The 13,992-nt window shown below is 38.3% G+C and overlaps 1 long non-coding RNA gene across 1 annotated transcript; it reads right to left on the bottom strand.

Moving 5' to 3' along the window:
• Positions 1-6,239: 6,239 nt before the first annotated feature.
• LOC122460652 lies at positions 6,240-8,752 on the bottom strand. The gene is made up of 2 exons (XR_006282096.1): positions 8,434-8,752; positions 6,240-7,234 (listed from the first exon to the last, which is right to left on the bottom strand). It is a non-coding gene; the product is annotated as an uncharacterized LOC122460652 (long non-coding RNA).
• Between the last annotated feature and the right edge of the window lie 5,240 nt (positions 8,753-13,992).

The raw sequence follows: 13,992 nt of genomic DNA, 5'->3' as shown, positions 1-13,992 counted from the left end.
TAAAATAGATTTTGAAAATGTAATCCTGAATCCTAAAACAAACACAAAAAAGTATTTTTTCATGCAACGCACTGTCAACCTCAGGAACTCCTTGCCAGAGGGTGATGTGAAGGCCAATACTATAATGGGGTTCAAAAGGGAGCTAGATAGATTCATGGAAGATATGTCCATCAATGGCTAAAAGCCAGGATGGGCAGGAATGGTGTCCTTAGCCTTTGTTTGCCAGAAGCTGGGATTGGGTGACAAGGCATGGATCACTTGATGATAACCTGTCTGTTCATTCCCTTTGGGGCACCTGCCATTGGCCACTGTCAGAGGACAGGATAATGGGCTTGATGGACCTTTGGTCTGACCCAGTATGGCCATTCTTATGCATCTACATTGCTACACCTGACAAGTTTACAATTACAAGTGCATATAGCTTAATGAAACCAATTGAAGAGTTTGGAAGAACCAAAAAATATAACAGTCCATAGCTCTGTCTGTTGCTTTTAAAGTGGATTATTGTTGCTATTCATCATTTTGCTCAGTTAAACAAGTACTTAAGGATTCTGTCATGTGGAATCCAGATTTTTCTTTAACAAACATATGCTGAGACTGCAATGGACATTTCTCTTGCCTTCTTTTCTGGCAGAAAATCCCCTATGAAAAGATTTATTTTTTTTATGATGGCAGGCTTCAGATTTTATTTTAATTCTCTGTCATAATAAAAGCAATGGAAACTTTGAATAAATAATGACAGATCCAGAAGTGGCACCCCATCTGCTAGACTGTCATCTAGGATATAATTCTTCAAAGCTAACATCCACAGGGACAAGGTAAAATAACCTTGGGATAGAAAGCAAATTCAAGAATGCAAGACAATGTAGTATCAGTAGGATTTCTAATGATAATGAAGAAACCTGAAGAAATTTTACTAATCTTAAGAGATAAACACTTACTGACATATTCAGTGTTTGTTTACAATAAATATGTTGTCTCAACAGAGATGCTGGGAAAATCACATTGCATCTACTGAACTATGATATAATACATTGCTCGGGCTCTATACAAACCTATCTTTAATTTCCTATTCTCATTTAATAACTGATAGCAGGGATGTGCCACCTGAAAATTACTTTCTATTATTTTGTGACTTTAGTACTCTTGCCATTGTTACAACTATGGAGAGTGAAGTCCTCTCATTCTCGGAAGAAGTGAAGTATATACAATAAAATGCTAGCTTCCCCATAATGCCTTGAGATGATGTCCCTCCCCTCTGTCCCTCAGGATCCACATTCAAGGGGGTGAGAGCATAGGACAGTTTACATGCCCATTACATGATTGGTTTCTCTTCTTAGGATTTAATCAATAATTCAAATTGGCAATACTTTTTTAAAATTTCAAATTGTGCCCATTGTGACAGTGGTTTGGTGATGTGGATACCTTTCTGTTGGCAACTAGACTGAGACCTCCAGACTTCCTTCACAGAGAACACTGAATGTCAGTCAGATGGTGATAGCCTTTGGTTTCTGAGAGCCTGAGCTGTAATTTAGCTCCTAAACTTTCTATAGCTCATCACTACAGTCATCTTCTGAGCAAACTAGTCGCCTTAAATAAAAGTTATGCACTCATGGGTTGATTTTAAAAGCAGCTAGATACTCAGAGTTTTCAGGTTTAAAAGGACATGGGACAGGGAAGACTGCTAAATGGTTTGAAAGTTGAAATGCAGGAGGGTGGGAGTGGGGGAAGCTGCGTTAATTAAGACTTGGCTGCAGTTTTGGTGTTTGGAAAGAGTTTCCAGCAAACTAGCAGTCTGCAAGAGGATTTTTTAGTTAAGAAAAGAAAAAGAGGTGATGTGGGGCATTTATTCACAAAAGAAAGGGGGGGGGGGAAACCAGCACACACAAAAGTACATGTTCTAAGAGGTTAAAAAAAAAAAGAGGAAAAAGAAGGAAGAGAACAACACCAGATGGATTTTATATTTCCCTCTAGTAAATGTAATTTCAAAAGCGCATGCATTAAGGATGCCCTGATTTCTAAACCAAAGAAGTCTGAATGGTCATCTGAAATTGTGGAAGTTTATCCAATGTTTTTGTAAACTGCTTTAGATCTTCAGATGAAATGTAAGCCATGTTTTTCAAATGAGGGTGTGTAACATTAAACACCTAAATCCATGTGTTAGGTGCTTACATAAAAATGGTTTGATTTTTCAGAAGTGCTGAAGCCATTCTTGACTTAAGAGGGAGTTATAAGCACTGAGCATCTCAGGTTTAATCTTGTGTAACCAGGGTAACCTTTTATTGCCGAGCGGGGAAACGTACAGCATTTCAACCTTGACAGAGACCTTTTGTTTTTATCAGTAATAACTCCTTTTTCATTAAATTATTTATTCTCTTTATTTTTTCATTCTAAACAATTTGGCAGAATTGAAACCGTCACATGAAAGACCATTCATTTTAGGAAACAATGGTCTTCTCTCTGAAGATATGTTGCTTTCTTATCATGCACACTTTACATTATACACCAGAAGTACACTTGGAGTGAGTGGCCCTGAAGACAATGGCTGTATTGGAGAGGACCATGTAAAATAATTCTTGGTGATTTTAGCAAATCCTCAGATGTCTCTCTTTATGCAGGCTGATCTTTAATGAAGTCTATTTTCCTCCTTTTAGTAATCAGGAGCTAGCTATAAAATTGGGATAGATATATACTGCAGTGAATATACCATCTGCAAATGTGAACATTGGGTTGCCTCACGGAAAACACAAAAGCTTTATTCTTATTTAAATGTGGATTTTTGTGTTATGCTACTCTATGTCCAACACATCTTAGCTCTCATTTTTGTTATTATGCTTAGTCCATTTTTTTTATCCAACAGGCATCACCCTTTGAACTGTACCCTAACCTGAGGGAACAAAGACAAATTTCTATGTTTTTCAAGAATGGTGCTCAGAGACATTAAATTTGTAAAAAGATTTTTTTGATTGGAGGCAAATACTCTGTAATCAGACTACTTGTTCTACCTATTCTATACACCTACGTAAGCCCACAAATGGTCTGATTACTTTTCTAAGGATTACATTCAGTAACTGATTGTAGATGGATTTTAGACAGCAGGAAGGGGAAATATCAATTTTTCTCTCTCCTATTTTAAACTTAGAATAGTTTAACCATTCAAGTTGGAAATGCATTATGTTCAACAGTGAACACCACCATAGCATGGATTTCTCGTAAGAACAACTTGCATTGCCGTTGAAAGTTAACACTATGTCGGTCGTGATTTTTTTTGAACTCCCTTATCTGTCTGGCTGTATCCACTTGTTGTCTCTACTTATACTTAGATTTTAAGCTATTTGGGGCAGGGACAGTCTTTTTGTTCTGTGTTTGTATATCACATAGCATATTGAGGTCCTGGCCCAAAACTGGGACTCCTAATGTCTACCACAGTGATGATAGCAGAGAAGGAAGGATATTATTAATCTTAGGGTTTTATACTGCTGCACATCACTGTAATATCTGAGTGCCTTCCATGTAAAATTAGTAGCAATAGTGAACTTAGAGGAGTCTCTGGCACCTCCCCCTTTAGCAGGTCAAAACTCTGCTTGAGGTAAGATTAATTTATTTATTTATTTATTTATTTAAGATTTGCCCCTCCTCCAAGATTTTATTACTTTCCTTTTTGTTTGTTTGTTGGTTGGTGCTGGTAAGAGTTTGCAAGTGGAAGGAGATGTCAGTGTGGAGTGTCAATCTTTTTCAAAGAGGAACTCCCTTCCAACTCTGTTAAAATACATCCCCACTACCAATTTAATGCCTGAAAATTTAAGGTCAAGGCCAATGCTCAGTCCTTGCCTTTGAACTAACTGGTAATGGACAATGAAAGTGGGAATCTTAAGGTTCTAAGTACAGGTAATCAAAAAAAGTTACAAAACAAAGCCTTTTCATTGAAAAACTGCCATTTTAGGAAATACATTTTGTATTAAAATGTCAATTGTTTTTTAATTTTATATTGAAAATGTTATCAAAATGGTTTGGGCCATTTTTGAGTTTTGAAAATCAGGTTTTGCAGTAAAATAAAAAATCATTTATCAAAGCAAACTGTTTTCAGTAAATTAAAATGGTTGAAGATTTCAATTATTTTTGAAATAAGAAAAATATTGTGAATTTAAAAAAAAAAAGTTCCCTTTCAAACACTGCAAAATGAAAACAAGTTTGGAGTTGTTGGGGTTTTTTTTGGTTTTTTTTTTTTTCAAAAAAACTTCTAGATTTTTCAACCATCTCTAGTTCTGAACATAAGCTTTAACTCTGAACTGAATTTCAGGCTTTTGTTAAGTTACTTTTGAGCTCAGTCACCATTTCTTGTGGGGAAAACCTCCAGTGAGGGGGCTAAAGTCTCAGGGAGATTTTCCTCCTGGAGATAATCCCCACCTGTTGATGTGGGGAGAGTTTCCCTCATTCTGTGACAGACCATGGAGGTCACTCTCAGATCCCAGGGGATTGGCAGGAGGCCCCATGCTTCCATATTGAGTATCACTCCCTGATGGTCCTTTTGAGAGCATAGTTACAATTGAATTGTTGAGTCAAAGTTCAAGTAGCTGCCTTTAGAGCGTTTCTTAAAGGGTTTTCCCACCATAGAGGAAGGGCTGCTGAAATGCCACCATGAGCTGTGTTTAATGCTATTGGGAGGTGGGGGGGCAGAAGAATAGTGGGAATGATGCCAACTCCCTGGCCTTGTTCCCACTCCACCCACTGTCCTCCTGTATTCTCATTCAGATCCCCAGTCCCGAGAGAGGTTTCTTCGGAGTCCAAGGGAAGGGAGCATACTTCTCTAGAGACAGCTTATCCCCCATTTCTGTGGGGGAAAGGTGGATAGAAGGTGCTCTTTGCACACTTATCTTCAGGGCACTGTCAGTCCTGATGTTTTTTAATGTTAAGATAATTGCTTCTGGCAAAGGTAAAAAGCTGGGAATTTATCTATGAGACTGGAAGGGAGGGAAAGGACTTATTCTGGTATTTATATAAATAAAGCATTAAGTGAGTGACTATCAATGACATTTTCTCAAGACCTCAGAAAATGATCTTGTTTGTTATTTTCCACAGTGCGCACCTATGCTTTTCCACAATGCATTTGTCTTTATATCTGAAGGACCACCAAACTAGATTTTAAAGGTGCTGTTACATTGGGTTTACTTTTGCTCTCAGATACCATACTGTAAATCCAGAGTAGCTCAACTGCATTTAGTATAGTTACTGCCCATTTACACCAGTGTAAGAGACTGAGTCTGATTGCACAAGGGCTTGTATGCTTCAGTTTCCCAGTTTGTGTAGTAGGTATAATACCTCACAGTCATGAGGCTGAAGCCATTAATGTTTGTAAAATGCACTGAGAGCCTGGTTGGAAGATGCTATAAATGTGTAGAGTATTAGTGTTAATGAACAGATGCAATGGGGACTACTGTGTAAGGAGTTAAACATTTAACACTGAATGTTTTTGCTTTGGTAAATTTGTTTTTTGTCCTCAATGTTATTTAGCCACCACATGAGAATACTAATAAGCAAAACACAGAAAACAAACATTATTACACTGACCTTAGTTGAAACTTGTAGCTTGAGTATGCTTGAAATTGTTGTTCAGAAAGTCAACATAAATGCCTTTGCTGTTGCCAGAAATCGTGTTCAAGGATTGCCACAGAAAAGCCAGCATTTATCCCAAGTGCCACATCATGATCTAGCTAAGATGTATCAGGCAGTATTTATATACTATAAGGCAGTATTTCCCTATATTTATAACAGATAATAATAGTTGCATCTGAGACACTGAGCTGCAGCAAGTAATGACTTTCTAATGGTGGCCACTGTGTCATTCACAGTTGAGGCCTCCAGGATTGCTTAAAATAGCTCATATGATATGACTAGAGGGTTGAGTAGAACTGGTTATCCTTGGCATTCCACCCTGTAATAATAGAATCTTTGCATTCATTAGGTCCAAGTCTGCACTTAGCACAAGATCTAAGGAGGTAAAGAAAGGTAGATCTATGCCACCTTTTTGCTCGCCTGATCCTTGGGCTGTCCAGAAGCTGTTTCAGCTGCTGGGACCCTGTAATCTGTTCCACTGGTCATCGCAACCCATCTTGCCTGCTCCCTACACCAAGTGGGTAGCAGGAGGCATAGAGCTGGCTAAGACGGGGAATCTCTAAATGCCCCGTTGCACAGATTTCCAGTTGATTAAAATTGTCTATGCAGCACAAAGCAGACAGAATGCCATTGAGTACCTGACCCTTTATTTTTAAATGACGATTCAGTAGTTTGAATACATTTAACTTGCATTCTCAAGGAGAAGTTACATTACTAGCCTGATTCTAGTCTCATTAAAGAGAATGGTAAAAGTCTTATCTGCAGTAGTTGAAGAACCTAAGAAAACTAAAACTAAAAAAATAAAAGGGAAGAAAATTGGTGACCACTGACATAGTTCAAAGAGTGGTAGTGCAACAGAGAGAGAGAAAAATGCACACATGAAAAGGCTTCTGAGGGCTAATCAGTGCCACTCTAGCCAATGAAAACACAGCCTCTTCTCTGATGCAATCTACTCCTTTCTCAGAAGAGGAAGATTTTTTTAATTGTAATTGCAACACTTTGCTTTTGAGATCTAAATTCTTTAAAATACTAAAACAAAAGCAAAAAATTATGACATAACAGCACACACTGGTGTTAAAGTTATTAGTGTCATCCTCTCAAAGGGCATTGTGAGATGCAAAAAACAAACACAAAAGCTCTTCCCATGCCAGCTAAATTTTTCTATGAATGCTTCAACCAAACTGTTTTAAAATGCAGTTTTGAGCTCTTCTCTTTTGCGGTGCCTTTTTCTTCTTATAACCGCATCAATTATCTTGCTCTGCTCATAGACAAAAGGGTAAAAGAAAATCTCAAGTGAGTGACAGTCTCCAGTAACATAGCAATTTTGGAGCAACTGTCCAGTGGTCTATGCAAATTGCACCTAGAAAATTGAGGATCATGTTCATATTCTCAAACATGCTGACTATAAAAGAAATATTTATTCTATCACCTCTGAGGCTGAACTCATGTTTTTATTATCATTGTTATTTCTGTTTGCAATCAGAAGAGAGGAGAAAAAAAATCAAAGCAGTTCTTGTGCCTCTCTTCTTAAAAGAATCAGGACATAAAACACCACAGTCACTTCCGCACACATACAAAGCATTTGAGCAAAGCTGTTTTGCTTGTTTGTTGCCACAAATTCCTGTTAAAGTTAAAAACAGAAAATAAAGGGGTAGAAATAAAATACTTTGCACTCTCCAGCAATAATCCCTTTTAAAAAATAAACACATTTTTCAAGTACAGTACAATATTTTGGCTGAAACTTAATACCACTCATTTCTGTTTTCATAGTGCATACGGCTTTATCCCTTAATTAATTGAGAGTGCAACAACTTTGTGTACATTATCTGCTCAGGGGAGTGGTGTATTGAGGTCTGAAGCCATTATTATATTGTCCTGGTACTATCTGAGAGACCTTTTGTTCCAAAATAAAACATTTTTTTTAGGTCAATATGACCTTTAATCCTTTAGATTCTGCATTCTTATCAACTGTGGGTCTGAGAGCTGCAGTTCATAAATGAGTTTACAACTCTATGAAATGAGGATAGGCATTCATTTGCCGGGCTTTGAAAAAGGAATGAACATTAATGGTAAATTGAGAAAGTGAAATTGCATGATACAAGATAATTGTGAGCAAGTGTTGTCATAGAGAAATATTTACATAATTAAAAGTTCCAAACTGCATTAACATACTTCCTCCAAAGGGAGCAGTAGAAAATTTGCTGATGCCAGCACAGAAATTTAACTAGACAGGACTTGAAAAAGATTCACTAATAGGTCTTGAGATTGTTTGTTTGTTTTGTTTTAGACTATCCCAATTTTAAACCAAACTGAGTGAACCTCAAACAATTTGCATTGAACGAGCACCCAAAGGTCTGCATTTGTGTGTTCTTAGAACTTCTGTGGTTTGAAAAAACTGGGTTGGAAAGACATTTTTCTCATATTATTGATTTGGCTGTTTCTAATCAGGCTAGGAACCCCATGAGAATAAACATCTCTATACCAATTCTGCATCTCTTTTCCAACCCCAGTCGGGAGCAGGAAATGGAGATACACGTGAGAAAATCTGTAATGTGAACATTTCTGAATGTGGGGGGGGGGGTTTGTTTTTTTTTTTGAAGTCAAAGTCATACCTTAGGTTTTGGGAGAGTGTTCAGATCAGTTTTTATCCACTAGGGAAGTGCTGTTATGTGGAAAAGCAGTCTCAATAACCCATGTCTGCTTGCCCTGTACCAGGAAGAGAGCAACTTACAAAGCTGGGGAGAGATGAGACGCTTGTAATCAGAAGGCAAAGAGAAGAGTGAACAGAGGTACTAGTGGAAGTGTAAGGGGTATACTGACCAGGGAAGACACTGGGGCAAAGTGCTGCTGACTTTCATGATTTCATTGCATGTCTCATTTCAGGCTTTTCTTCAAGGCCCAGGTCTTGGATTCATGAGCATGTTAGCTCTCAAAAATAAAAAAAAAAAAAGTCAGTTTCTACCCCTCATAGTTGTGAAATAAAGCTTGAAAACATGACCTTTGCATACCTTAAATGTTAAACAGACAGTAAACAAAGCATCCAAAATATATTGTTTTGATTTTTAACTCTTGTGATTTTTAAACCCAAAAATTGAGGGCAGGGGTTGTGGTGAGGAGTGATTCATGATTTTTGAATGTTTGTGGTTGGTAATGCTACAATATTGTCTTATTCCAAGGATTCCACGTTCAGGTCAGACCTGCAAAACAGGAAGTCCTGAGCCCTGGCAGGCATGCCCCACAGGGCCGAAGCCCCAAGATTCCCTGCTGGGCCCACGCCCCTATCCCACCATGTGGCTGCAAGGTAGAGGTCCCTAACTCCCTACCTCCCCAGGCTGGTTGGTGGAGTAAGGTGGGGGCATGGGGGTTCTGAGAGCTCCATTTTAACTGTAAAAGATCCACATGTGCCTTGCAAGCCATGGTTTGGCCACCCTGGCTTAGAGTGTCTGCACTAGCCATGCTATAGTGGCGCAGCTACATTGGTGCAGCTGTAAACTCTGTAATGTAGCCATAGCTTCTGTGGTTGGCCAGCAGTGCTTCCCTCATGGAAGGGAGAAATGGTTTAGGCGATTTGGCTTTCACAAACCTAATTGCATTTCAAAGAACAAATGTGTAAAGAGGAAGAGTGACACTCATGCTAAACTACACTTCAAAGCCAGAAATGATTTGACAGTCTAGAGGATTAGAAGGATTCCCAGAGGAGAACAGAGGGAGAACTTGCTAGAATGATTTATTCACAGGCAGAGAATGTTTTTCTCCAATTAACATTAAAAAAATTGCCTGTTGAAAAACTGTATAGGCAGAATTAAACAAAGAGGCCCTCAATATCAATGTTCTTGCCTAGAATGGTGGCAAGAACAAAAGAAGCATTGTCTGTGCTTGGGATGTAGCCTTTGGTGACCAGCAGTTGGTGCTGGTGTATTATTTCAAACCCCAAGTGTACTACTGGAAAGCCAGTGTTTGCAGTGGTGGAGCTGATCCCAGTTTCAAGAAGGTTCCACGTTCAAAGAGCTGTAAAATACATGCTAATATGTTTAGGGACTCAGTGTAATATTGTGCACTGTCTGTCCCTCCTAAGCAGTAATTTGAGTTGAATTAATTTTACCTGACCATAGAGCTGGAAGATATGGATGTGCAGAACACAGCTGAAAGTCTCAATTATATTTATAAATGTTTATGTGTTTGGAAGTGCAGTTTCAAATCTCTGTGACAAAGTTCAGTCATGATACTTTCCTTCCTTTGTAAAGCACCTTGATATCTACACTTTAAAAGCTCTCTGTGTAAGCTAAGTAGTATTATCTAATACCAAGTACTCAAACCAAACTGAAAGGTTAATTAAATTTACTTAAGATTTGGTTCTAAAAATGACCAGGGTTTTTTTTGGGGGGGGAGGGGGAGGAGGGGAGTGTCTTTTTAAAAAGTATTTATTTATTGGTTTGCTTATCTGTAACTGAGAGGGTGCATAGGTAGAGACTTACAGGTGGTAAAAGAAACTGCTGAAGTAGTCTTTTAGGCAGGAGACGCAAGTACAAATTCTAGTTAGGTCCCAAACCAAATCAGGTTGGTGTTCTTGGTATTCTAGTCCCTAGTAGCTATGTACACACTGCCAACTGCCAAATTGTTTAGCTTAGTTCATCACAATTAACAGTCCCTGCAAAAGAGAGACCTTGAATAAGATTACCAGAGAGGTTTCATGACAGGCTGAGGTTCACTGGCAAAACTACAATATACTTGGAAGTTTGTGCTGCACTTGCCTGACATTGACTCTACTAATCCTTCCCTTTCCTGAGCATGACATGTCTTAATTTTATGCAAAGGAAGGTCCATGTTGGCAAGGATGTTACAAAGGTAGTATCCAACATGGTGCCTTAAAAATGACTCTCATTACATACAGTATCTACTGAAAAATAGCCCAGACGGCCTAGAGAAAGAAAATGGAATAATACAAGAAAAAATAATCTCTCTAAAGCTCTTTGCAGTGTGTTCCTTTCAAAGTCTGGCCTAGGATGATAAGACATACAATTAAAAAAAAGCTGATGACTCCTGAAAAATTTTGAAAAACATCATATCTAAACACAATTCTGTTGACATATCCTATTCCTTCCTCTGTTTTTATTTCTCTGCTCTTTATTAATTACTAAGAGTATTTTCATTACAAAGAGATCTTTGTTTTTAAGTGTACATTGACTGCCTGAAATCCTTATCTTGTATTTGTGACATCACTGTTGAGGGCAGTGAAACAATAGTGAAAAAGAAACCAGTGGCAGCAGTAGTAGGCTGTTGTTTTCTAGCCACGAGACACATATTGTATGCACATCCTTTACGATGTTTCAGCAGGTGATTCCCTGAGTCTGATCTGCTGGCCGTTACAAAGATGGGGAGTGAGCACCCTCAGGGCCCCACCGGTAGACACATTGCACATTTTGGCTACTGAAAAGGGGCACGGGACTGTGATAATGCCTGGCCCTTGTGTGAGGGGTTCCTTGTGCCATTTGCTCCTGTATCTGCACTTGGATCAGGCCCTAAGGATTTACCTTGTCTGAGTGAGCAGTTACCATGTTGGATCATATTAAAGAAGTTCTGTATTAAAATCACAAATGAGTTTGATTCCCCATAGTTTAAATTCCAGGGTATTACTAATTAAAAGGGAGGTTTCTTGGTTTTTGGCTGCTAATTGTGTTAGTACATTCTAAAACAGAGTCTGTTCTCAAAGCAATACTTTGTAACTACTACTACTCACACAGAGAGAGACTCAAAGCGATACTTTGTAGTAACAGAAACAGCACACAGAGACTCCCCGCCCTTTTGTTGTATTTATCTTGCTTTAACAATTGTGATTAAAATAGAGATAGAGGATGTATGTGGATGGATGCTTGGTGTGGATAATAGATGAATGATCAGGGAGGTGCCAGCCTAAGAATCCAGTGTCCATCGGCCGAAGAAGGCGTCAAGTGGAAACACCCAGAGGACCCCCAGAGGGCAGACTAGAATCCACCCAACAGTTTCAAGGATGGGAGAACCGAAGAACAAGATAACATCTGGCAGCACGGAGCCGTCAGGAATGTGCCATCTGCTGATTGATTCAGCAACAGCATGATGAAGCAATTCCCATGGACTGGCATAGGAATAAATTCCTATAAAAATGGACTCTAGAAAGTAAGAACGTTGGGGTCTGATTCTGCAAACCAACTGCCAGGAGCATCAGATGTGCATCTGACAAGGCCCTGCTCCCTCCTCAAGTTCAGGCCACCTGGCCAGTGGCTTGGCATGAGTAACTCTAAGACTGGTAACTATGATAACAACCTTGCAGAACCTTTGTGTGTGTGTATGTGTGAATAAATATGAAATTGAATGGAATGTTATAGCTATAACTAACTGCTTACTATGATTCTTTCTGTATTCACAATAAATGTGGCATTTTACTTTTCCCCTTTAATAATATCCTGCTGGTTTTTATTTTTATTGGTATAACAACCAGATGTTCATAAGCAATAACTCTTGTGTATCATTGTGCTCACAAAAATACACACATTTTTGTACCCAGACTTCCTTCCTCCATATTTGTAAATTTGGACTTAAGTGGGAAGAGAAATATGGAGAACAAAAATCCTTTTTTCATGTAAATGTACTTAGCAATATAGAATATTTTTAAAAGATTAGGTGTCCTATTTTCTAATCAGGAATCTATCTAAATAAAATATATTTTAATGCTTCCAGTTGCATCAGCAGTTTTTTATAGGAGACAGGTAAGTTAGTATATAATTTTGGTCTATATTTCAGGCACAGGTAATACACATGACTTCAAATAATTGATAAAGGATCTCAGCCATGAAAACTAGAAAGTTTAATTAAAAAGAAATGAGGGTTAAAGTGAGATCATGCTAAGCCGACAACAAATTAGAAATAAGATATTCAAGAGGAAAAAATTGCATTTAAAAACTACAGTAAAATGTGAGAAGCGGACACATTCAGGATGAGAGCCTAATTTATGCATTTTGAATGTCTTTAGAACAATCATAAAAATAATCTTAAAAATAGTTCTAGGCTTTTTGTGGTATGGTTAGAGCTTTCAGACTGTTTTATAATCCTCTTCCAAGACCTTTTCTCTTCTGCTGGCTCCCTCCCCTCCCTCCCCCCACTTACAGAGCCCTACCCCTTTCTCCTTATGCATGCATCTCCCCATTTCACTTCCTATTTGGATATTTGTCTCTGTTGCTGTCATGTCTTGGATAACTCAAAGATGTCTGCTTTCCACCCCCCTTCACACAAGCCAGAAAAAAAACAAAGTCCTGATTCTGTTAATACTTATTTACATGCTTAACTTTATTCATGTGAGTAGTCCCCATTGACTTCAAGAGTTTGCAAAATCAAGGTCTAAACAGCCAGTGTCCTCTGAGTCTCCCAGTGTATTTTTGTCTTTAACTCCCAATCCTTCAAACGCTTACCATGAGCAGACGTTGCTTGCAGAACAAGTCCTGTCGACTTCAAAGCGGCTAGTCATGTGAATAAAGTTGCTCAGATGTGTGTTTATCAGGTCTATAAAAGCCTCTAGGCAGCAAGTGTATCAGCTGCCTAATGCTGGTACTTAATAAATATTATTGTTAATAGTAAGCTAAATGCAAAATTGGACAAAGCTTAGACAAGTTCTGAGAAAAGAACACAGTTAATCTTTCAATCAGTACAGGATGTGGCAGGACAACTCCTCAGAAACAGGACCTACCTCTAGCATATCACACCTGCCCTCCCCTTATTACACAATGGAACTGTGTATTGCAAGGGTAAAGGTCATCTGTGCAAGAGATTGAGTCTTCTTAGGGGCTATTCCAAGACTATGGAACTTGCTTCCAGAGCAACTAAGAACCTTCACAGACCTTACCACCTCTCATCTAAAGTGCAAGGCACACTTATTTGACCGTGCCTTCATTAATTGTGTGTAGAACAGTGCGCTAAACAAAGTTTTCTCTGTGGAGAAGATAGGAAAAAGAACAAATCACACATGACAGATATTAGACTTATTGCTTAGAGTACTACCAGAAAATGGTCCAATGACATAGTCATAAAAATGGGGTAAGAGCCTTAATAGAATGGAATAATGGTTCCATAATTCAGATTGATTTCCATTGTAAGTCTTGGTCTTTTGTGTTTGACATCTGGGTCATTTCTAATGATGTTACGTTCAAATCCGATGATAACATTTTAAAAATAATTGTCAACTCAGATGTTTTTTGAAGCTTTAAACATGTTAGTTTTTTCATTTCAGTTCCTAAAAAATGATTTTTCTAAATAAAAATAGTGTAACTGAAAAACATAGATGTTTCACCATGGATGCCTTACCATTGCAGGATATATTTTAAATCAGTCATGACATTTAGAGCTTGAGAA

The sequence above is a fragment of the Dermochelys coriacea genome, chromosome 6 (genome assembly GCF_009764565.3).
Source record: "Dermochelys coriacea isolate rDerCor1 chromosome 6, rDerCor1.pri.v4, whole genome shotgun sequence".
NCBI lineage: Eukaryota > Metazoa > Chordata > Testudines > Dermochelyidae > Dermochelys > Dermochelys coriacea.
Note: the sequence above shows the minus strand (reverse complement) of the source record. Positions and strands in the feature narration are given on the sequence as shown.